General features: G+C 46.6%; 1 protein-coding gene across 2 annotated transcripts in view; it reads right to left on the minus strand.

The window, feature by feature from the left end:
* The window catches only part of GALNT9 (polypeptide N-acetylgalactosaminyltransferase 9), a 384,878-nt gene that overhangs the window by 336,571 nt on the left and 22,385 nt on the right, over positions 1–25,922 (minus strand). Inside the window, exon 1 of one of the 2 annotated variants that reach the window (XM_063964679.1) lies at positions 10,636–10,749. The exons of the other annotated variant lie outside the window; for it this stretch is intronic. The gene's annotated coding sequence lies outside the window, so the exon portion shown is untranslated. Of the gene's footprint in view, positions 1–10,635; positions 10,750–25,922 lie in introns of those variants that run through there. 2 annotated transcript variants of the gene reach the window in all.

Here is a 25,922-nt window from a genome sequence, read left to right on the forward strand (position 1 = left end):
GGCGGGATGCGGCGGTGGAGCGGGCGTCGGCGGTGCGGGTTGCGGCGGCGGAAATTACCTTTATCCTGCAGAGTTTGGCAGCGGAGCGGTTCCAGTTTCAAAAATGGCGCCTCAGCGTCATTTTTGAAATTCAAGATGGCCGCCGCGAGCCAATCATGGCTCGTCGCGTCATCGCCCCGCCCCCTCCGGCTGACTTATATAAGTCAGCGCGAGGCGGAGGAGAGTCTGTCCGACGGCGGAGGAGGAGCAGTGAAGAGCTCCTGAAGAATGAAAACGCCGGAAGTCCTGGCTGGGCGGCGGCTATGCAAAAGAGCTTAGCAGCCGCCGCCCACCAGGTGAAGACGCTGGAAGCCCTGGGGAGGTGGCGCCCCCCCAGGTGAAGACGCCGGAAGCCCTGGGAAGGCGGCGGCCACGCAAAAGAGCTTGAAGGCCGCCGCCCCCCCCAGGTGAAGACCCAGTTTAATAAAGCTTATTTTCAAGACAGTGTGGTGTTTTTATTTTAATATTTTCTTTACAGGTGGACTACAGGTGCCAGCGGGCACTTTATGTCCGGGCATGCTGGCACTTGTGGTTCTCCAAGTGCCAGCATGCTGGGGCAGGCTTGCTGGGACCTGTAGGCTACCTGTAAAGAACAATATTACTATTCTTTGCAGGTGGACTACAGGTGCCAGCAGGCCCTTTGTGTCCGGGCATGCTGGCACTTGTGGTTCTCCAAGTGCCAGCATGCTGGGGCAGGCTTGCTGGGACCTGTAGGCCACCTGTAAAGAACAATATTAACACACAATGAACCCCGCACCCACCGCCACCAGGGGTGCGGGGCATAGCACTGGGCTATCAGCCCAGTGCTGGTTATTGCTCGGGAGGGGGAACCCCATTTTTATTTTTTGGGGTTCTCGCTTTCCGAGGAATTCCAACCCTGGGCTGACTGGCTGGGGGGCAGATTAATGTTATGGCAGGGGGACCCCACACTGAGTGTCTCCCCTGCTATGGCATTACTCCCCCCCGGCTGGTTCTGCCTGGTGCTGGTTTTACTGGTGTGTTGGGGGACCACACTTTTTTTTTTTTTCGGGGAGGGGGGGGGGGGGGCTTGTTAGCTGCCAGTGCCTCCCCAACCAGTGACCTCACCACACGTCACTGCAATATCCATATGTACAGCCAGATGGAGGGAACATAAAAGGTATATACCTGGGTGCTGAGCCTTTTGCTCTGTGGAAACTCCGTAGAGAAGCGTCTTGTGCTGTAGAATCTGAGTGAGTAATACTGTAGTTTCTCATTTCAGTGATCAAAGTACTTTTATCAACCATTCACTGGACATTGGGGCTAATTCAGTAATGATAGCAAATTCTGGTAATAATAGAAAATTTTAGTATATAATTTTTATTCTATTATTACATAGCGACACTGTTCTGTTCTATACCATTCAGGTTATAACAACAACATTTGTGAATAGTGCTCACAAGTCCACTCACAAAATTGGCATAGGCTACTGTACACTGTGTGAACACCTCTCTGATTATAGACTTTGAGGGAGATGAACTAAACCGTGAAAAGAGTGGAGAAGTGAGCCAGTGGAGAAGTTGCCATGGCAACCAATCAGCATTGAAGTAACTTTTTGCATATTATAAAATTATACAGAGCAGCTGATTGGTTGCCCCCTAAGTCTCGCACTGGGGTTTGGAGCTCCCTAACTTTCCTGCTAGCGTCACACTTTTTCCTGCTTGCTCATTCACTTTTCTGTTCTGTGAATGCTCGAGTGTAGACTTTTTATTTTCCAGGATACAAGAAGATGATTAAAGAGGAGCTGCTGAGCACTCCCAGCTGCAACAGAGCCATGGAGCTCTTTTCTCATTCAGCGGGCTCCGGCAAAATTGAATGAAAACACCTTTTAATAATACTGTATACAGAAACTTTATGTTCATATTCTTAGCTGGAACCAGGGACGGACTGGGTCTCCCAATTGGGCCGGACAGTTGTGAAGGCACGAGCGCTCATCACGGGGAGGGGGGGGGGGGCGATCGGACACGACACATGGAGGCGTTCTGCGAGTCAGGGGGCGTGAAATCGTGGGAAGCCACCATTTCCATAGAGACACTTGCTTCAGATAAGGGCACGCCGCGTGTCTGGGGAGCGTGGACTTGCGGCATGCCCCCATTTACACGGAGACTGGTGGGGGTTGCTAAACCAGAGAGCTGGAGGCTGTGCTGTGTTCGGCTGTCCCGGCTCTCCATGGGACTGGACTGGCCAACCAGCCCGTCGGCCCTTCTGGCATATGTCAGAAATGCCAGATGGGCAGTCTGGCCCTGGCTGGAACTATCCAATTCTATGTAAGCTGGCTAACTCCAGTTGTCATTCTATTTAGACTGCTGTCATGGTGATTACTGATATGTGTGTACATTTGCTAGATTTAAATCTATATATATTAAAGCGTATGTATGTGTGTATATATGTGTGTATATATGTTCCAGCATAACTCTGGAATGTCTTGAGCAATTTACACCAAACTTAGTACACATATGACTTACAATCTGCAAACAAATACTGTAGGGGTAAGACACCCCTACAGGGGGGGGGTGGAAAGGGGGTGACATGTAAAAATCCAGAGTTTTCGGGCATAACTCTGGAATGCCTGGACCAATTTACACCAAACTTGGTACACATATAACTTACAATCTGGAAAAAAATACTGTTGGTGTAAGACACCCCTAGCACCCCTAGGGTTGGGGGTGGGAATGGGGTGGCATGTAAAAGTCCACAGTTTTCGGGCATAACTCTGGAATGCCTGGAACAATTTACATCAAACTTGGTACACATATAACTTACAATCTGGAAAAATATACTGTGGGGGTTAGACATCCCTAGCACCACTAGGGGTGGGAGTGGGAAGGGGGTGACATGTAAAAATCCATAGTTTTCGGGGTCGCTGAGATGATGAATAATGACACTCCTGATGCCGTTTTTGTTCAAGTTCAGCCCCCATCAGCCTGGGAGGGGGTGAAAAATAAAATGTCCAAAATGACTGACATTAGTGTCAAATCCATAGTTTTTGGGGTCGCTAAGCTGATCGCATGTTGAAAATTGATCTGTCCTTTAACATATAGGCTATGGATCTTCACGCAAAATCTTTTAGGGGTTGGGTAGGGAACTTAAACTTCAAGATGGGCGTAATGAAAATAGTGGTACTGCGTTAAGATTTCCATGCAGCCGATCTATCTCTCTCTCTCTCTATATATATATTTATATATATATATATAAATGCGGAAGCCCTCACTCACTCACTGACTCATCACTAATTCTCTTACTTCCCAATATGTTAGGAAGCTGAAATGTAACAACATAAGTATTCTTCAGCTGGGAAATAGGAACACTACATAATGAGAATTTTAATAAATCTCCCCTACGGGGATGAAAAGGGGTGGACATAATGACATCATAACTGATGCAGGGCTTGGGTTGCGTGAACGATAACGCCCAAACGGACAAGATTGGATCAACATTTGGATTGCACCTCCAGTGTGTAGAATGTAATAAACTACAAAAATGGTCCTGTCACTTTTTACCGCAACTGCTACACGTTCTCCTCGGGTATTGCCAAGAACCATGGATTAATATTTACTTACATGAAGACATCTCAAATTTACATCTCTATAGATTTACCAACCCATGAAAATCAGAAACTCCCGTGCGAAGAACGGGTAAAACAGCTAGTTACATATAAAAGGGAAACAAATGATGGGACAGTGAAATAATTGCTTGAAAGAGGGAGGGTGGCAAATAAATTGTGGTTGAAGATGATGATTTTTTTACTTAGTTCATCTGTTTTAGCCAGGACCGACAGCAGTGCAAGTGGGAGATATGTCTTCTATTTAGAGATGAGCGGGTTCGGTTCGTCGAGATACGAACCCCCCCAAACTTCACCTATTTTACACGGTTTCGAGGCAGCCTCGGATCTTCCTCAAATATCTGTGCTCAGTGTGCTGCAAATATCTGTGCTCAGTGTGCTGCAAATATCTACGTTCTCTGTCTGGAAAGCTCCATATCTGTGCTCAGTGTGCTGCATTTTGGTGACCATATAGTATATAGTTGTACAGTACAGTAGGCCATTGCTGTATCTTGCAGCTCCGTGTCACTGCAAAAATCCATTCCATATCTGTGCTGCATTTTTGTGAGCAGTATATATAGTAGTACAGTGCAGCATTTTGGTGACCAACAGTATATAGTTGTACAGTACAGTAGGCCATTGCTGTATCTTGCAGCTCTGTGTCACTGCAAGTATCCATTCCATATCTGTGCTGCATTTTTGTGAGCAATATATATAGTAGTACAGTGCAGCATTTTGGTGACCAACAGTATATAGTTGTACAGTACAGTAGGCCATTGCTATTGATATAATAATATTACTGGCATATAATTACACACATTAAAAAATGGAGAACAAAAATGTGGAGGGTGAAATAGGGAAAGATCAAGATCCACTTCCACCTAGTGCTGAAGCTGCTGCCACTAGTCATGGCAGAGACGATTCAATGCCATCAACGTCGTCTGCCAAGGCCGATGCCCAATGTCATAGTAGAGAGCATGTAAAATCCAAAAAACTAAAGTTCAGTAAAATTACCTAAAAATCTAAATTAAAAGCGTCTGAGGAGAAGCGTAAACTTGCCAATATGCCATTTACGACACGGAGTGGCAAGGAACGGCTGAGGCCCTGGCCTATGTTCATGGCTAGTGGTTCAGCTTCACATGAGGATGGAAGCACTCATCCTCCCGCTAGAAAACTGAAAAGAGTTAAGATGGCAAAAGCACAGCAAAGAACTGTGCATTCTTCTAAATCACAAATCCCCAAGGAGAGTCCAATTGTGTCGGTTGCAATGCCTGACCTTCCCAACACTGGACGGGAAGACGTGGCTCCTTCCACAATTTGCATGCCTCCTGGAAGTGCTGGAAGGAGCACCCACAGTCCAGTTCCTGATAGTCAAATTGAAGATGTCACTGTTGAAGTACACCAGGATGAGGATATGGGTGTTGCTGGCGCTGAGGAGGAAATTGACAAGGAGGATTCTGATGGTGAGGTGGTTTGTTTAAGTCAGGCACCTGGGGAGACACCTGTTGTCCGTGGGATGAATATGGCCATTGACATGCCTGGTCAAATTACAAAAAAAAAATCACCTCTTCGGTGTGGAATTATTTTAACAGAAATGCGGACAACAGGTGTCAAGCCATATGTTGCCTTTGTCAAGCTGTAATAAGTAGGGGTAAGGGCGTTAACCACCTAGGAACATCCTCCCTTATACGTCACCTGGAGCGCATTCATCAGAAGTCATTGACAAGTTCAAAAACTTTGGGTGACAGCAGAAGCAGTCCACTGACAACTAAATCCCTTCCTCTTGTACCCAAGCTCCTGCAAACCACACCACCAACTCCCTCAGTGTCAATTTCCTCCTTAGACAGGAAATCCAATAGTCTTGCAGGCCATGTCACTGGCAAGTCTGACGAATCCTCTCCTGCATGGGATTCCTCCAATGGATCCTTGAGTGTAACCCCTACTGTTGCTGGCGCTGCTGTTGTTTCTGCTGGGAGTCGATCATCATCCCAGAGGGGAAGTCGGAAGACCACTTGTACTACTTCCAGTAAACAATTGACTGTCCAACAGTCCTTTGTGAGGAAGATGAAATATCACAGCAGTCATCCTGTTGCAAAGCGGACAACTCAGGCCTTGGCAGCTGTGTTGGTGTTAAACGTGCGTCCGGTATCTGGCGTAGGTTCACAGGGACTTAGAGAATTTCTTGAGGTAGTGTGTACCCGGTACCAAATACCATCTAGGTTCCACTTCTCTAGGCAGGCGATACCGAGAATGTACACAGACGTCAGAAAAAGACTCACCAGTGTCCTAAAAAATGCAGTTGTACCCAATGTCCACTTAACCACGGACATGTGGACAAGTGGAGCAGGGCAGACTCAGGACTATATGACTGTGACAGCCCAAAGGGTAGATGTATTGCCTCCCGCAGCAACAACAGCAGCGGCGGCACCAGTAGCAGCATCTCGCAAATGCCAACTCGTTCCTAGGCAGGCTATGCTTTGCATCACCGCTTTCCATAAGAGGCACACAGCTGACAACCTCTTACGGAAACTGAGGAACATCATCGCAGAATGGCTTACCCCAATTGGAGTCTTCTGGGGATTTGTGACATCGGACAATGCCAGCAATATTGTGCGTGCATTACATGTGGGCAAATTCCAGCACGTCCCATGTTTTGCACATACATTGAATTTGGTGGTGCAGAATATTTAAAAAAAACGACAGGGGCGTGCAAGAGATGCTGTCGGTGGCCAAAAGAATTGCGGGCCACTTTTGGCATTCAGCCACCACATGCCGAAGACTGGAGCACCAGCAAACACTACTGAACCTGTCCCGCCATCATCTGAAGCAAGAGGTGGTAACGAGGTGGAATTCAACCCTCTATATGCTTCAGAGGATGGAGGAGCAGCAAAAGGCCATTCAAGCCTATACATCTGCCTACGATATAGGCAAAGGAGGGGGAATGCACCTGACTCAAGCACAGTGGAGAATGATTTCCATGTTGTGCAAGGTTCTCCAACCCTTTGAACTTGCCACACGTGAAGTCAGTTCAGACACTGCCAGCCTAAGTCAGGTCATTCCCCTCATCAGGCTTTTGCAGAAGCAGCTGGAGAGATTGAAGGAGGAGCTAAAATGGAGCAATTCCGCTAGGCATGTGGGACTTGTGGATGGAGCTCTTCATTCGCTTAACCAGGATTCACGGGTGGTCAATCTGTTGAAATCAGAGCACTACATTTTGACCACCGTGCTCGATCCTAGGTTTCAAGCCTATGTTATATCTCTCTTTCTGGCAGACACAAGTCTGCAGATGTTCAAAGACCTGCTGGTGAGACAATTGTCAAGTCAAGCGGAATGTGACCCGCCAACAGCTCCTCCTTCATTTTCTACCACCACTGGAGCTGCCAGGAAAAGGATAAAATTTCCAAAACCACCCGCTGGCAGTGATGCAGGGCAGTCAAGAGCAAGTGCTGACATCTGGTCCGGACTGAAGGACCTGCCAACGATTACTGACATGTCGTCTACTGTCATTGCATATGATTCTGTCAACAATGAAAGAATGGTGGAGGATTATATGAGTGACAGAATCACTGTAGGCACGTATACTGGCAGGAAAAAGAGGCAATTTGGAGGCCCTTGCACAAACTGGCTTTATTTTACCTAAGTTTCCCCCCCTCCAGTGTGTACTCCAAAAGAGCGTTTAGTGCAGGCAGTCACCTTGTCAGCGATCGGCGTAGGAGGTTACTTCCACAAAATGTGGAGAAGATGATGTTCATCAAAATGAATTATAATAAATTCCTCCGTGTAGACATTTAGCAGCAATTGCCTCCAGAAAGTACACATGGACCTGTGATGGTGGATTCCAGTGGGGACGAATTAATACTCTGTGAGGAGGAGGATTTACACAGTGAAAGGGGTGAGGAATCGGAGGATGATGATGAAGTGGACATCTTGCCTCTGTAGAGCCAGTTTGTGCAAGGAGAGATTGATTGCTTCTTTTTTTTGGTGGAGGCCCAAACCAACCAGTCATTTCAGCCACAGTCATGTGGCAGACCCTGTGGCTGAAATTATGGGTTTGTTAAAGTGTGCATGTCCTGTTTATACAACATAAGGGTGGGTGGGAGGGCCCAAGGACAATTCCATCTTGCATCTCTTTTTTTTATTAATTTTTCTTTGCATCATGTCATGTGGTGTTTGGGGCCAATTTTTTAAAGTGCCATCCTGTCTGACACTGCAGTGCCACTCCTAGATGGGCCAGGTGTTTGTGTCGGCCACTTGGGTCGCTTAGCTTAGTCATCCAGCTACCTCGGTGCAAATTTTAGGACTAAAAATAATATTGTGAGGTGTGAGGTGTTCAGAATAGACTGGAAATGAGTGGAAATTATGGTTATTGAGGTTAATAATACTATAGGATCAAAATGACCCCCAAATTCTATGATTTAAGCTGTTTTTGAGGGTTTTTTGAAAAAAAACACCCGAATCCAAAACACACCCGAATCTGACAAAAAATTTTCAGGGAGGTTTTGCCAAAACGCATCCGAATCTAAAACACGGCCGTGGAACCGTATCCAAAACCAAAACACAAAACCCGAAAAATTTCTGGTACACATCTCTACTTCTATTGTGCTGATCCACAATGGAAAGCACAAATAGAAAGCGGCATGCAATACACACGCAGGGCCGGTGCAAGGCTTCTCAACATCCTAGGCAAAATTTCAGCCTGCTACACCCCCCCCCCCCCCACCTTGTAGCACACCGAATGAGCCGACATTCACATTGTTGCACACTGAATGAGCCGAAATTCACCTTGTAGCACACTGAATGAGCCGAAATTCACATTGTAGCACACTGAATGAGCCGACATTCACATTGTAGCACACTGAATGAGCCGAAATTCACCTTGTAGCACACTGAATGAGCCGACATTCACATTGTAGCACACTGAATGAGCCGAAATTCACCTTGTAGCACACTGAATGAGCCGACATTCACATTGTAGCACACTGAATGAGCCGAAATTCACATTGTAGCACACTGAATGAGCCGAAATTCACCTTGTAGCACACTGAATGAGCCGAAATTCACATTGTAGCACACTGAATGAGCCGACATTCACATTGTAGCACACTGAATGAGCCGACATTCCCATTGTAGCACACTGAATGAGCCGAAATTCACCTTGTAGCACACTGAATGAGCCGACATTCACACTGTAGCACACTGAATGAACCGAAATTCACCTTGTAGCACACTGAATGAGCCGACATTCACATTGTAGCACACTGAATGAGCCGAAATTCACATTGTAGCACACTGAATGAGCCGAAATTCACCTTGTAGCACACTGAATGAGCCGAAATTCACATTGTAGCACACTGAATGAGCCGACATTCACATTGTAGCACACTGAATGAGCCGACATTCCCATTGTAGCACACTGAATGAGCCGAAATTCACCTTGTAGCACACTGAATGAGCCGACATTCACATTGTAGCACACTGAATGAGCCGAAATTCACCTTGTAGCACACTGAATGAGCCGACATTCACATTGTAGCACACTGAATGAGCCGAAATTCACATTGTAGCACACTGAATGAGCCGAAATTCACCTTGTAGCACACTGAATGAGCCGACATTCACATTGTAGCACACTGAATGAGCCGAAATTCACATTGTAGCACACTGAATGAGCCGAAATTCACATTGTAGCACACTGAATGAGCCGACATTCACATTGTAGCACACTGAATGAGCCGACATTCACATTGTAGCACACTGAATGAGCCGACATTCACATTGTAGCACACTGAATGAGCCGAAATTCACCTTGTAGCACACTGAATGAGCCGAAATTCACATTATAGCACACTGAATGAGACGAAATTCACATTATTGTACACGGAATGAGCCAAAATTGACATTATAGCACAAGGTATGAGCCGAAACATGGGGGACAGGGTGTCACATGCAGGGGGTGTACAGACCACCATACATGGGCAGGAGGGTCATCACACAGGACAACAGGGGTAGGGGAGCACTGGGTGACATACACACAAAGGCAGTGGGGGGACGGACAGGGGGGCACAAGGTGTCACGCACACAGAGGGAGGGTCCACACACATGGGGAATGGGGGGGCAGGAGGGCACAGGGCTCTCCAGCAGTCACTCACCGCCGCCATGTCCAGTCAACCTTAGCTTGAGCTGCGGGCTGTCACTGTCAACAAGGGAGTCCCACAGCGCGGACCCAGGCAGAGCCCGAAGAGGAAGCCGGCAGCAGGAGGATTCGAGCGCCAGCGTCTAAGCAGACCCATGGTGACGTGGCCGCCCGGTTGAATAATTGAAGGAATCTTGGCACTGTGCATGGACGGCTGCTGGAGAAGGGAAGGGGGAGTGTGTGTCCGCTGTAACTGCTGGGGAGTAGTGTGGTACAGAGCTCCGGCACCGACCGCCGTGACTGGGAGCAGCGGTGGGGGGAACATGAGCACGCTCAGCCATTTAAAAAACAACAAAAAAACTTCCGGGTCTGTGGAGAAGTGCCGGTATGCCATGCCGCCGCATACCAGCCCACTTCGACCACTAAATATATATATATATATATACATACACCCACTATGTAATTAAACACTAATGCTGCTCCTCATCTGTATGGGGGGAATTCAAGTGTTTTGTGTGCTGGCAGTGACTATATGGTGCCCGATCGAGTAGTTCAAGTGTTGCTCCATTTGGGCGCACACAGTCACCAGCTCTGACATTACGGTTACGATGTTCCGTCATTTTCACGGGCCGTTACCTAGTTTATTATATATATATATATATATATATATATATGTGCATGTGTATATATGTGTGTATATATATATATATATATATATATATATATACACACATATATGTGTCATTCCTTTCCCCCTTCCTGCAACCCATCACCTCTACCTTTTATATATTTAAATATACACCCTAACCCTCGCCCTTTACTATATAGATTGAATGATTCCCCCACTCCCTAAGTATTTCCCCCCTTCCACCCTGACCCTTTATATATTAAATGGAGCTCTTACAATTCACGGGGCGGGTGTAATGTCCTGGGTGAGTTCGTGGCAGTTTCTCCTCATGGTGCAGCCAGGGCGGGAGTATGATGGGCATTAACAAGGCGAGGAGCGGAAGACAGTTGCTACAGCAACTGTAACAATATCCGGCAGCACGCTGCTTCCTCTTTGTGCATAGAGTATTAGAGCCGCTGTCGATGGGTTACACTGACACTGCCCGTGCTAAAGGGATGACGCGGCCGCCCATCTGTTATCAGCCGGCTGCACGGACAGTGTCAGTGTAACCCATCGGCAGTGGCTCTAATACTTTATTCACATAGCGTAAGCAGTGTGCTGTCGGATATTGTTACAGTTGCTATAGCAACTGTCTTCCGCTCCTCGGCCCGCTAATGCCTGTAATATTCCTCTTAAAGAAGAGGATGGAGAAGGGTTCATCGGCAGCGTGAGCTGCCGCCCTCAAGTGGCCGGCGCCCATAGGCAGCTGCCTAAAGCTGCCTAGTGGTGGCGCCGGCCCTGTACACATGGGCGCATGTGGCAATACAAAGGAGAATGGAGATGGCTGGAATGGGTTACATATGTTATCCTGGCGGTCAGGATTGCTGGCTGTCAATATCCAGAATGCCGGCAGCGGGACTAGTGCTAAGAGTCCCCTTGTGGGCTCGCTGCGCTCGCCGCACTGCAGGTTCAGTGGCTCACTGCGCTTGCCACAGGATCTATTCCCACTCTATGGGTGTCATGGACACCCAGGAGTGGAAATAGCCCTGGTATGTGGGGATTACTGCTGTTGGGATTTAAACATCAGTATCCTGAACGCCGGGATCCTGACTGCCAGCATTTTAACTGCATCCCCCTGAAGTGCTAGTCTTGTCCTCTGATTGTGTTGAACACACCCCCTCCAAATGTTAATATTTAGAAACCCCCGTAAGAAATCCTGTGTGTGCTGTCCTCACATACATCTGCATGGACGGACATTCCACAGCCACTCATAAGAACAGCGCACACCTTTCCTATAATAATACCATGAGCTGCTGTGAAACTGTTTACCGCTCTCTGATGCAAGGTGGCAATTACAGTACAGAGACTACATATGGAAATTTCTAGTCACTGAAAGAGAAACAGTAGCAGTATCACTGCAGATGCAGAGGGGGTGACAGTGAATTCTTCCTCCATGTATCTTCCTGTAACAACTCTATTTTATTTACGTCTACAGACACTGGAAACCCCATTTTGACTGCCAGGGGCGGATTGGGATCAAAAACCAGTCTGGGAAATTAATAGAAGCAGCTCTAATAGGGCGGGGGGAGGGGTCTGTTGAGGGGGTGGAGTCTGTCAACTGGGTGGGATTACTGCTCAGAAGGCCTGACTAAATGCAGGGATGGAAACTGGGAACTAAATGCAGGGATGGAAACTAAAATTTTAGGGGCATGGCTCTGTGGGGAAGGGGCATGGCCACATAATAGTGCCAATTCACATTACACCACACAGTAGTGCCGCTTATACACACTGCACAAGGTAGAACCTCCTATACACACTGCGCCCGGTACAGCATGTTATACATATTGCGCCAGATAGAGCATGCCTACACTTTGCGCTAGCTAGAGCACGATATACACATTGTGCCAGGCAGAGCACATTATACACATTGCACCAGGTAAAGCACATTATACACTTTGCGCCAGGCAGAGCACGTTATACACATTGCACCAGGTAAAGCACATTATACACATTGCACCAAATAGAGCACGTTATACACTTTGCGCCAGGTAGAGCACGTTATACACATTACACCAGGTAAAGCACATTATGCACATTGCACCCGGTAAAGCACATTATACACATTGCCCCAGGCAGAGCACGTCATACACACTGCCAATCCACCGCTGCACAGGCAGATAAAATGCCTATCAGACTGACAGGCATTTTATCTGACGTTGCAGGGTGAGGGTTAGGGTTAGGCTCCGGGAAGGGTCAGGGTTAGGATGCAGGGGGAGGTTAGGGTTAGGCTGCCGGGGGAGGGTTATGCTGCGGGAAGGGGGGTTAGGCTGTGGGTGGGGATGGTTAGGGTAAGGGACTAGACTAAATTGCGCACACAGTAGTAATAATGCCTTTTATAGTATATTGCACAAACAGTAGTAACATCCCATGAACATTTAGCAGCACTGCCACTGTGCCACACAGTAGTGGCCTGTCACTGCCTCCCCCCCGCTCCCTATTAACCCATATGCTGCAGCAGCATCTCTCACCTGCAGAGCCGTCAGCAATGTTGCTTGTTGCCCCTCATTGGCTGGCCGTCACCACCCCCTATGCAGGCCGCAGCAGCTCAGACGGTGGCCATTTTTTAAATGCTTCTGCGGCAGCTGGCGGCAGAGGCCTGCATAGGGGGTGATGGCCAGCCAATGAGGGGACCACCGCACCATATCACACAGCATTACACACAGGTCCCCCTCCCCCATGTTACCCCCAGTACACACATCACACTGGATTATACACAGCGTCCCACCGCCGTATTACCCCCAGTACATACAGCACACAGCATTACACACAGGTCCCCCCTCCCCATATTACCCCCAAGTACATATTGCACACTGCATTACACCCCCCCCATATTACCCCCAGTACATCTATATTACACAGGTTCCCTCCTCATATTACCCCAGTACACACACAGCACCATATCACTCTTCATTACACACAGGTCCCCCCTCCCCCAGATTACCTCCAGTAAACACATCACACTGGATTATACACAGCGCCCCACCCTCCCATATTACACCCAGTACCTACAGCACACAGCATTACACACAAGCCCTCTCTCCCCATATTACCCCCAGTACATATAGGGCCTAATTCAGACCTGGTCGAAAGCAGGCGTTTTTTGCACTGCTGCGACCAGGTAATCATCGCCTACAGGAGAAGGAGGTAATCGCTGTGCGGGGTGCGAACGGATGTGCAGAGAACTGCACAAACAAAAGTTTGTGCAGTCTCTGCACAGCCCAGGACTTACTCACTCGCTGCGACGATCGATGCTGACGCCAGAGACCCTCCTTCCGAACGGCTGGGCACGCCCGCGTTCTCCCGGACACTCCTTAAAAACGGTCAGTTGCCACCCACAAATGGCCTCTTCCTGTCAATCTTCTTGCGATCGCCGGTGCGATCGCTTTCTTCGTAAAATCCGTCGCTGCCCGGCGATGCCCGTCACCACCTGCGCATTGCGGTGCATGCACAGTTCAGATCTGATTGCACCACTGCAAAAAAAGCTAGCGTGCGATCGGGTCTGAATGACCCCCAGAGCACACTGTATTACACACAGCCCCCCATTACACAAAGGCCCCCCTCTCCTCATATTACCCCCAGCACATACATCACACCCCCCAAATTACCTACAGGGATGGGCTGAGCTGCTCTGAGCCTGGTGGGAGGGGCCAGCCTGTGTATTCATGGCATTGTATACAGGTTACAGTACCTTAACATGGAGCAGTGTCACTGGCTGGTCCTGTCCCCGACTCTGCAGCCACTTCAGGGACTTCTCCCCTCCCTCTAACAGCGGCTGCAATGCTGAGCCAGAGCCTGTGTAGCCCCGCCCCCTGCTGAGCCCGTGTAGCCACGCCCCCTGCTGAGCCCGTGTAGCTCCACCCCCTGCTGAGTCCCCGACTGCCTCCTAGCAACCACAGGACCTACACTGCAGCCTCTACCGTTTCCGGCTAGTGGCACCCGGAAGTGTGCAGCTGCCGCCAGGGTTGATTCTATATCGGAGTGGGAGAAGGGACCTTCTGACGTACCTAGGGGAGGAGACCCATCACCAGGGGGAGGAGCTATGGCCGAACAAGGAACCCGAAAAGTACCCTTGCGGGCTCGCTTCGCTCGCCACGCTTCGGGCACGGTGGCTCGCTTCGCTCGCCACCTAATTACTAAAGGTAATAGTTGGTGGCGTGGATACTAGAGCAACTGTCCCGCTGGCGTAGCTCCTCCCCCTTATGTCGTGGCTTTTCCCCCTGACGGAAAAGGTCCCTTTGGCCACTTGGATCTAGCCTCAACCCTGCCGCCAGCCCAGCAGTGTGAGCTGGCCCGACTGAGCTGTCTATGGGACCGGTTCACCGGAAACTAGCATGGCACCCCGGTGGCCCAATCCATCCCTGTTGACTGCAGTAGAAAGAACAAATCCATTTAATTGTATCACTATGCACTTGCTCTTGTCATGGCTTGTGGAAACACTGAATGCCACTGTGCACTTAGCATTGGGTGGGAGGGGTCATGCAGGGGCCATTGGGTCAAAGCTCCATTTATGCTAACAATATATATCAGTAAATAGACCTGTTTAGGTACCTTATGCTGAATAATCTCTTCTTCAGGGGAAGGGGTCAGGGACAGTTCTAGCCCTTGTGGCACCCCGGGCGAAAATAGAGGCGTGGCTTCATAAAGGGGCGTGGTCAATTATGCCCCCTGTAGAGTTTTGCCCCCATTTGTGACCCCAGTAGAGTTGTGCCACTTACAAAAAAATAAATAAAATAAAAATAAATTAATTAATACTCACCATCCCCGCTCCTGATTCCCGACCGCTGCTGACCTCCATCTCCGGCTGCCGGCGCCGCTCCTCGGATCTATGGGAAAGACTGTGCTGTGCTGAGAAACGAGCCGCTGCATAGCGGGGGCGGAGCTACGATGACGCGATTCAGCGCGAATCGCGTCATCGGACCCCCTCGGGCCGCCCGCTTGTTCTCTGCTTTGGGCGGCCGAGGGGGAAAGCGGGAGGCTTGCCCACCTTTCCGGGGGGCCGGGAGGGTCACCCAATTTTCGGGAGCCTCCCGGCCATTCCGGGAGGGTAGGCAAGTATGCCCGGCAGTAGGGGGCAGATATAGACAGAGACCTACATACAATCCTTCCCTATGGAGAGAAGAGACTACTTTAGATAATATTAGGTATGCAATGCTAGAAAAGTACACAAAGCAGACTAATCCTATAAATGAAATAACATTAACTGACTTTGCTGCAGTCAAACCTTTTTTACATACTCAGTTTTCCTAGGCCAGTCCCATTTTCCTAACTGCAATCTTCAGCTCACAGTGCTTATTGCGCCGTAATACTGGCTGTGGTAGCATCTAAACAAAGGCAATTTTTATGGAATGAGCATATTTTAGGAGCTTGAAACCAATACATGATACAGTAACCCTGTTTTCTACTGATAAACGATACTAAATAAGGCTCAAAAGATAAAACCATTAAATACTGTATAATCCAAACTATGTAGGTTTAAAATTAAATAAATCTTGTTGTTTAATTACTGTATATTTAATTTGAAACAAAATCCTAAAAGAACAGATTTCAGAATGGAGTTTGATAATAGATGCAAAATAAGTAAAGTGATTACCTTGGTTAATTTAAATGCGTCACTTGAATATTACATACCATTCCTAAAACTGGCCTATTTATCAATTACTGATTGGATAGTGTATTCTGTATTACTAATAAGAGTGATTTAGTAAAAAAATTAAAACTGTCTTAAAAAGGTGACATACGATCAGGGCCGGCAACAGAAATCTTGGGGACTTTTTTTTAATTTTTAACCATTTCATTACAGTGTACACTAAAACCTGCACAGATCATAGTTTCACCTCCTCAACAGATTGACGACGGCTTTGCCATAAGATCTGCTGTAGAGGTATCCAGCGGGTAACAATGTTGCTTATCAAATGACAGTAAAAACAGATGCATAGTAAATGCTGGTGTCATAGGCAAACGCAGGGTGGGTTTCTGGTTGCCCAGAAACCCCCCTCCATTTGGAAAGTGGTTCAAATTATGACAATAGCAATCTGAGAGCCGCTGCTACAGCATGCAGTGTAAGGGGCAGAGCAGAGCTGATGCACATGCCCAGTGATAGCAGCTTCTTCTACCAAGTTTGCTGTGTGTGTGGATCTGAGTCCTCAGTCATTGCACTGGACCAGAGAGTAGCTTCCAGGTAGAAGAAACAGGAGCCTTACCATGAAGTGGGAGAAAGTGTGCTTAGAAAGTGCAGTACTGGTTCTATTATATTTGTGTATTTATTTATTTATTATTGTATGTTTAACCTTTTCTTAACCTTTTCCTGACCACTTATTTATATTAGTGATGAGCGGGTTCGGTTCCTCAGGATCCGAACCCCCCTGAACTTCACCCATTTTACACGGTTTCGAGGCAGACTCGAATCTTCCCGCCTTGCTCGGTCAACCCGAGCGCGCCCGAACGTCATCATCCTGCTGTCGGATTCTCGCGAGATTTGTATTCTATATAAGGAGCTGCGCGTCACCGCCATTTTCACTCGTGCTATGGAGATGATAGCGAGAGGACGTGGCTGCGTTCTCTCAGTTTCTGTGTTCAGTGTGCTGCAAATATCTGCTCAGTGTGCTGCAAATATCTGTGCTCAGTGTGCTTGCAAATATCTGTGCTCAGTGTGCTGAAAATATCTACGTTCTCTGCCTGAAGAACGCTCCATATCTGTGCTGCATTGTAGTATATAGTAGGAGGACAGTGCAGAATGTTGCTGTGACCACCAGTATATATATAGCAGTACGGTACAGTAGTCCACTGCTCTATCTCTGTGTCGTCAAGTATACTATGCATCCATACCTGTGCTGCATTTTAGTTGTGCGCAGTATATAGTAGGAGGGGACAGTGCAGAATGTTGCTGTGACCACCAGTATATATATAGCAGTACGGTACACTAGTCCACTGCTCTACCTCTGTGTCGTCAAGTATACTATGCATCCATACCTGTGCTACATTTTAGTTGTGCGCAGTATATAGTAGGAGGACAGTGCAGAATGTTGCTGTGACCACCAGTATATATATAGCAGTACGGTACAGTAGTCCACTGCTCTACCTCTGTGTCGTCAAGTATACTATGCATCCATACCTGTGCTGCATTTTAGTTGTGCGCAGTATATAGTAGGAGGGGACAGTGCAGAATGTTGCTGTGACCACCAGTATATATATAGCAGTACGGTACAGTCGTCCATTGCTCTACCTCTGTGTCAAGTATACTACAAAAGTTCAGTAAAATGACCCAAAAATCTAAATTAAAAGCATCTGATGAGAAGCGTAAACTTGCCAATAATCCATTTACGACACGGAGTGGCAAGGAACGGCTGAGGCCCTGGCCTATGTTCATGGCTAGTGGTTCAGATTCACATGAGGATGGAAGCACTCATCCTCTCGCTAGAAAACTGCAGTGCCACTCCTAGATGGGCTAGGTGTTTGTGTCGGCCACTTGGGTTGCTTAGCTTAGCCACACTGCTTCCTCATTGCACCTCTTTTTTTCTTTGCATCATGTGCTGTTTGGGACTATTTTTTAAATCTATCTGCCATCCTGTCTGACACTGCAGTGCCACTCCTAGATGGGCCAGGTGTTTGTGTCGGCCACTTGGGTCGCTTAGCTTAGTCACACAGCTACCTCATTGCGCCTCTTTTTTTCTTTGCATCATGTGCTGTTTGGGGACTATTTTTTAAATCTGCCATCCTGTCTGACACTGCAGTGCCACTCCTAGATGGGCCAGGTGTTTGTGTCGGCCACTTGGGTCGCTTAGCTTAGTCACACAGCTACCTCATTGCACCTCTGTTTTTCTTTGCATCGTGCTGTTTGGGGACTATTTTTTAAATCTGCCATCCTGTCTGACACTGCAATGCCACTCCTAGATGGGCCAGGTGTTTGTGTCGGCCACTTGGGTCGCTTAGCTTAGCCATCCAGCGACCTCGGTGCAAATTTTAGCACTAAAAATAATATTGTGAGGTGTGAGGTGTTCAGAATAGACTGGAAATGAGTGGAAATTATGGTTATTTAGGTTAATAATACTATGGGATCAAAATGACCGCCAAATTCTATGATTTAAGCTGTTTTTGAGGGGTTTTTGTAAAAAGACACCCGAATCCAAAACACACCCGAATCCGACAAATTTTTTTCAGGGAGGTTTTGCCAAAACACGTCTGAATCCAAAACACGGCCGTGGAACCGAATCCAAAACCAAAACACAAAGCCCGAAAAATTTCCGGTGCACATCACTAATTTATATTATTAAAATATGTTTGATACAGCCTATACTATAGACCATCTATAGTGCTAAATATTAGTACTATATTCCAGACAGTATCCAGTGTATAAAAAGACCAATGTGTACTGTAATGTCGGTTCTTCTACCGCTCCCCCAGACTCTTGCACTGGTGCTAATTTTCCACTGAGTAGAGATTGTGGATTGCATTTGGAAACCCCACTCTAGAAATCCTGCGTTTGCCACTGGGTGTTTTATACTGCAAACTGACATTGATCATTGTCGATATGGCGGTTTTGAAGTACACCCAAAGCATGGACATATGTAGAAAAACAATATGGATGACAATAAAATTATAAAAGAAAGAATTGTATGCAGAAATCCTAGAAATTGGGGGTAATATAGTGTTGGATGTACAGATGTAGCCAATGTTAGCTTTGCCACAGAGAGTCTTACCCACGGCAAAGCTGGTACAGCTAGTGCGCCTGTGACCATGACGCGTGCATATGCCCATAGTGTACCTAGTCGCAGCTCAGTATACTAAATCGCACCAGTGGCACAGCGCAGCACGCTTGCCTGTACAACCATGCCGAGGATATGATGAGTGTGGCTACATCTGCATGTCTGTTTTATCTGAATAATATGTATATTTAGGTACAGTACACATTCCATATCCAGATTGTTGTACATATTACACTCAAGAGATTAAGAAGTGGAGCTGCAGAGGAAGGGGCTGGCAAGCATAGGCCAAGTAAGGGTACTGTAACTACAACTCAAACAGCAAGTAACTATTACTTCTTTAATATATTAATTTTACACTTTGGCACAAAATAATATTCTTATTTGATTTTTAAAGCGGAAATAAGATATTTGTATGTAATGTAAAAATAATTTAGCATTTTTGTTTGAATTAAATTTTAGATTGTAAATGTGTATATTACTATATGTACAAATAGGGTAACTGCTAATGTTTTAGCATTTAGTACTATCTTATTGTAGAGTATAACTATACACACTTGTGTCATACTTGCCGACTTCTTGGCTGCCGGCTCAGCTGGGGGGCCACCTGGACCACCCACCTTCACTCGTTAAGTGGATGGCTGGGAACGGCTAGCTCTGGGAAATTTGTCCACTCTTCCAGGCAGCTGGGAGTGCCACCCAAATATTGGGAGCATCCTGGCCATTCCAGGAGTGTAGACAAGTGTGACTTGTGTGCCTAACATATGACAGGTATAAATGGTAATGTTGTCCAACTGAGTTGCGCCCGAACAACATCATGTACATTTATGCACTTTCCTTATGGGTGTCTATTCTCCAGCATGATCTTCCAAATGTGTGTATCATACAGTCACAGAGCAGTGGGTAATTATCACTATTATGCACTCTACAGTATGTTTTCATGGTAATTTGTGGTTTCATTTCTGTGTTCCTTCATTATTTTACGCCTCATCAGTACAAAATCACAATAAAATCCTCTTAAGTTTACTAGGCATGGTCATATTTTCTCTCTGTCAAATCTCCTGAGGGAGAAATGATATTTCTTTTTAGCATATGACAATTAAGCAGTATAATGTGATCATAAAGTCATTAGCATCCACATGAAACCAAATTAACATGCTCTGTGGTGGAAATCTGTGTGCTTTGTGTCTGAACAGATTACAGTAACATTAAACTGAAATCCTTTCCTGGACTGCTCATCAGCATTGTCTATGCTTATAGTCTGAGACCAAAGAGAATACTGACAGTCAGACATTTTCATTAACAATCTCAATAAAGAAAACTCCATGGTGCCTAGTCTTCTTTTGGAATTTCTTATAAATTCTGATATAGGCCCTGATGCAGAGCTGAAAGTAAATCATGCATATTTTGCACAGAAAAATTGACACCCAGTTCTGTGTTTGCTACTAGTCATCTTCATTAGTGTGCACTTGCATCTACCCTATACTAGGTGCAAAAGATACACCTTGAAACATTCATGGTTTCACTTACAGAGCCTGAAGTTGTGTCAACACACTCTCGTTGAGCTTTTCCCCATTACACATCTTCATTCTTACAGTAAGTATAAATGCAACTAAAAAGAATATGGATCTACAATACCCATACTTATGTACACTCAGTTCTGGAGAATGCACACTTCCAGAACACACAAGATATGCTCAACAAACAGGCATCAGCCGCATTGTACATAACAAAAGTACATCAACAAATCTGCATGTGCCAGCATAATGTCTTGTGGAAAAAGTTAATTTTGAATTTCAGGTGCTGGCGCAGCCACAATGACAATAGTGACTATGACAAATGAATACTGAGTAATTGGAATGCCTTTGAACAATCTGAGATTAGATTAAAAAAAAAAAAACAGATTGTAGTTTATAAGGTATATTGCTATCCAGGCACATGAGTGCAGGGGTGGATTGGCCTGGTAGGCTGACGTGTCTGAGGGCCTGTTTTGTGTGTTGTCATGTGGCCCCAACACCCACATTACAGCAGGCCACTGCACTCAGTACACTGCATTGTCCCTATTCATTCTGTTATTCTATCTTGCAGTACAGCAACTCTGCCATCCAGTGATGCTGCCATGGCTACACGGTGTGTTATACCTCTTGTGCTGCCCATGTCGGGCCACTTCTAGAAAATTTTACAGGGCCACTTTTAGTTCCCAATCTGCCCCTGGTCTCAGACACAACTTCAGCAAAGTACACAAGGAAGGCAGCAATTGTGTACAATCTGGCCCTATAAGGAGGGATCCCGTCCCCATCAATAGACGCCACCCCTTAATAAGACCACACCCCCATTAGGGCTACTTCCATACATTTCCTGGGCTGGTTTTCCATACCAATCCCCCCCTGCATGAGTGCACCTCATGTTATTCTATATAATGGTGAATGCATAATCATGGGAATGTGTATGCTACATTACTGTCTACATACCTGTATAGCCATCTTTTCTGCCATTCGTTAGGATATATAACTCCAAGTCTGCCTTGTTAGTACTACAGATGTCTTTGTGCCTTCTATTTAGACAACTCTGCTGGCAGCAATTATGTTCCTTCAGTTGGATTTTCAGACCTTGCATACTTAGTTGTCACCTTACTCATCTGTATGTGATGGGTTTTTCTGAGGGTATATGTAGAAAAATGTGGTACAGGCAAGAACAAATGCACTTTCTATTGCAAGAAAGCCCATAAGGAACAGACCATGGCATGTTGAGTCCTGGGTGTTTCTGTACTGATACTGGAGTGTAGCTGATAGGTAAGGGTTTGGTTGTGAAACACATGACCTTTAAGTAAGGACCAGCTCTGGCTCTGTGGATGCCATATGTGTACTCCCACAGGTGGTGGCATCATTCTCTGCTCCTCCAGCTGGGAGTGTAGCACTTAGCTATGACTTACCAATATATCACTGATATTGAGGAGCGGCAACCAACAGCTTCATAGGTGAAGAGTTTTTGGTTGATTCCACTCCATGCTGGGCACCACAGAAACATTGAAAATATTGCATGAATGACTTTATGTACCTCACTCAATTGTTTAAGTGTCCTTTAAAAATTGGTGCCCACTGTGACTACTTACGTTTGCGTAATGGTAGAACTGGCCATGATTTAAGTTCTACTAATGTTGAATTATACCCCATTAGTTTTGGCTATTATTACATTTAATTTACTAATCCAGTACTTCCTCCCACTTATGATATGTTTGGAATAGATGTTCAATAATGTGGTCTGGTGTTTTAGCAAGTTTTAAGGTAAATATTAGAAACATTTTATATCTAGATTCTAGGGTTTAGAGGGTTACTATAAAAGAAAACAACACCTTTAACATTTTATATAATCCAAAGGATTATTGATATAGTCAAAATACTTACATGGATATGTAGTATATGTCTGTAAGCTTTTTAACTAAGGCCCCCATTGATCAAGCATTGAAGAGTTATAAATAGCACGGAGATAAATTGCCAGCCAATCAGCTCCTAAACAATAATTTTTTAAACACAGAATGTGACATGGCAGTTAGGAGCTGATTGGTTGGTACTTTGGGGGTCATTCCGAGTTGATCGCTAGCTGCCGTTGTTCGCAGCGCAGCGATAAGGCTAAAAATCGACACTTCTGCGCATGCGTATGGTGCACACTGCGCCTGCGCAACGTACTTTCACATAAGCCGATGCAGTTTTACACAAGCTCGAGCGACGCTTTTCAGTCGCACTGCTGATCGTTGAGTAATTGACAGGAAGTGGGTGTTTCTGGGTGGTAACTGATCGTTTTCGGGGAGTCTGTGTAAAAACGCAGGTGTACCAGATAAAAACGCAGGAGTGGCTGGGGAAACGGGGGAGTGGCTGGCTGGACGCAGGGCGTTTGTGACGTCAAAACAGGAACTAAATAGTCTGAAGTGATCGCAAGGTAGGAGTAGGTCTGCAGCTACTCTGAAACTGCACTATTTTTTTGTAGCAGCGCTGCGATCCTTTCGTTCGCACTTCTGCTAAGCTAAGATACACTCCCAGAGGGTGGCATCTTAGCGTTTGCACGACTGCTAAAAGCAGCTAGCGAGCGAACAACTTGGAATGAGGACCTTTATCACTGTGCTATTTGTCCCTCTCCAAGGCTTGATAAATGGTGGCCTAAGTTAAAAATGTGCTATGTGTGAACGTTTTGTCAAATGACAGATATCAATACAATAATCCAGTTTATTCCATATACACTGGAGTATGGGCCTAATTCAGACCTGATCGTAGCAGCAAATTTGTTAGCAGATGGGCAAAATCATGTGCACTGCAGGGGGGGCAGAGATAACATGTGCAGAGTGAGTTAGATTTGGGTGGGGTGTGTTCAAACTGAAGTCTAAATTGCAGTGTCAAAATAAAGCAGCCAGTATTTACCCTGCACAGAAACAATATAACCCACCCAAATCTAACTCTCTCTGCACGTTATATCTGCCACCACCCCTCCTCCCCCGCAGTGCACATGGGGGGTCATTCCGACCCGATCGCTCGCTGCAGTTTGTCGCAGCACAGCGATCGGGTCGGAACTGCGCATGCACTGGCGCCGGCGCATGTCAGTCGTCGGTGCGCATAACAGTCGCTGGGCGGGAGGGGGAGCAGTCCGGCCGGACTATTGGGGGGGCTGGCCGCGGCAGCTGTGTGACGTGTCACGCAGCCGCTGAGGCCAGCGGGAGCGACGAGTAACTCCCGGCCAGCCACAGGAGCTGCGCTGGCCGGGAGTTACTCCTCAAATACAAAGGCATCACCGCTGTGCGATGCTTTTGTATTTGTGCGGGGGGGGGGGGGGCGGCACTGACATGCGGGGCGGGCTAGCCCGGTGCTGGGTGTCCCCCCACATGTCTGAGTTTGATCGTAGCTGTGCTAAATTTAGCACACCTACGATCAACTCGGAATGACCCCCATGGTTTTGCCCATCTGCTAACAAATTTGCTGCTACGATCAGGTCTGAATTAGGCCCTATGTCCTCGTCCGCACTCGCATCAGCTGCTGTGATGCGTTGTTTCAGATCGTTTATACTCACAGGAAGTGGAGGAACAAGAAAAAAATCACACCTGGGATGAACGTTTTAATGACTGCAGCTGTTAGTCACATCAGCATTGTGTGAGCAGCCTTTGCATCATGTAAGCAAAATGGCAACTATGCCAGTAGAGAAGGTTTTTTGTGTGCTGGACGCAGCAAAAACAAACTCTGCTACCATTGTACAGTGGCATTTTAGAACATGTTATGGGAAACCTCCATCTATGATATGTGGCATGCCTATATTCTCTGTGCGTCTGCGGCTGTACTGCATACAAAATGCTACGTTACAGTGTTTTCCAAGAAAATACCATTTCATATGTAGATACAGCCATGGTCGCTCACAGAATATAGGCATGCCACATATTTTAATCATCATAAGCTGCTTGTGCATCTTATTCACATAGTTTTGCCGATAATATGCATTTTAATGGAAAAAGTTACATGTGAAGATGCTCAGCACTACGGAGTCATGCCACAGCATGGCATGACTAGAAGGGCTGTTTAACGTGCAGGGAAGCTTGATGTAAGTGGACACATTTGTATTTGCATACCATAATGAGATATCTTAAAAATTGGATCTAAGCCTAAACACAAAATGCATTTCATATACACCTTATACACATACCCTGAAGCTAATAATATTCAACATTTTGAATAATTTTGTGCATGAAACAAAGCATTGCATGTGTACATTGAACCATCAGTCACGCTAAAATAAATTGTATTTCAGAATATTTCGGATATCGGTTTCGGATTTGGGAGACTCAACTTGTATCCATTTTTGCATTTTCCATTTTTGCAATTCTTTCCCCCCAAAAATAGATGTATGTTGTATAGAGGCTTTCTTAGCTATACTGTGAACAGATTTATTTTAGAACTACAAGCATAGTGCCTAATTCATGTTTGTACACAAATGCAATTGTAGGCAGGCTACGGTGCTGCTAATGTTAGCAAGTGAAGCTGCCACCCAGGAATGAAAAGAGACACCCACCCAGAGGCGGAACTACTATTGATGCAGCAGGTGCATTGCACCAGGGGCCCTGAGGACTAAGGGCCCCACTGCTGGCAGATAAGCAATGAGTTATCCCTGGTGCCCCCACAGACCATTTTGAATAATTTCGGATGAATGGCTCAGTGTAGAGAGCAGGATGGGTCCCACTGTCTGAGGGACCTGCCCCTTATCTTAGGTAGGCAGGACTGACCTTGTGTGTTCCGGACTGATAGAGGAGTCCTGCCACCTACTGTATCAGCACTGCTGATCACAGCCACATACTGCCTCTAATTAACAGACAGCTGCACATTTTTCTGATTCACTTCTGTCTGTGAATTAAAGGCAGCTCACATCCGGTGTAACTGGCACTGTCAGAACTGCTTGACCAAGTGCCAAACTGAACAAAGCATAAGGGGTAGGGGTCCTTGTCGCAGATAGGGCAGAGGCCACTGTGTTCCTGCCCCCACCAAGGTACATGCCCCCTGTTTTTGCAGGACATTGTGCTTGTACCCCTCTCACCCACTGTCTCTCCCTGTCACCCTCTGCCTCCCACTATCTCCCTCTGCCATCCATTGCTTTCAGATGTCACCATCTGCCTCTCCTTGCATTACACTGTCACCCTCTGCCTCTCCCTGTCACCCACTGCCATGTAGCATATTATGAACTTGGGTTGGGGTGGAGGAGGGGGACCCAAATTATATTTCTTGTATCTGGGCCCACCACTCACAAGTTTTGCCATTGCCCCCACCGGACTCATTGGAAGCTCTCACAACTGCATAC

The sequence above is a fragment of the Pseudophryne corroboree genome, chromosome 1 (genome assembly GCF_028390025.1).
Source record: "Pseudophryne corroboree isolate aPseCor3 chromosome 1, aPseCor3.hap2, whole genome shotgun sequence".
Classification (NCBI taxonomy): Eukaryota; Metazoa; Chordata; class Amphibia; order Anura; family Myobatrachidae; genus Pseudophryne; species Pseudophryne corroboree.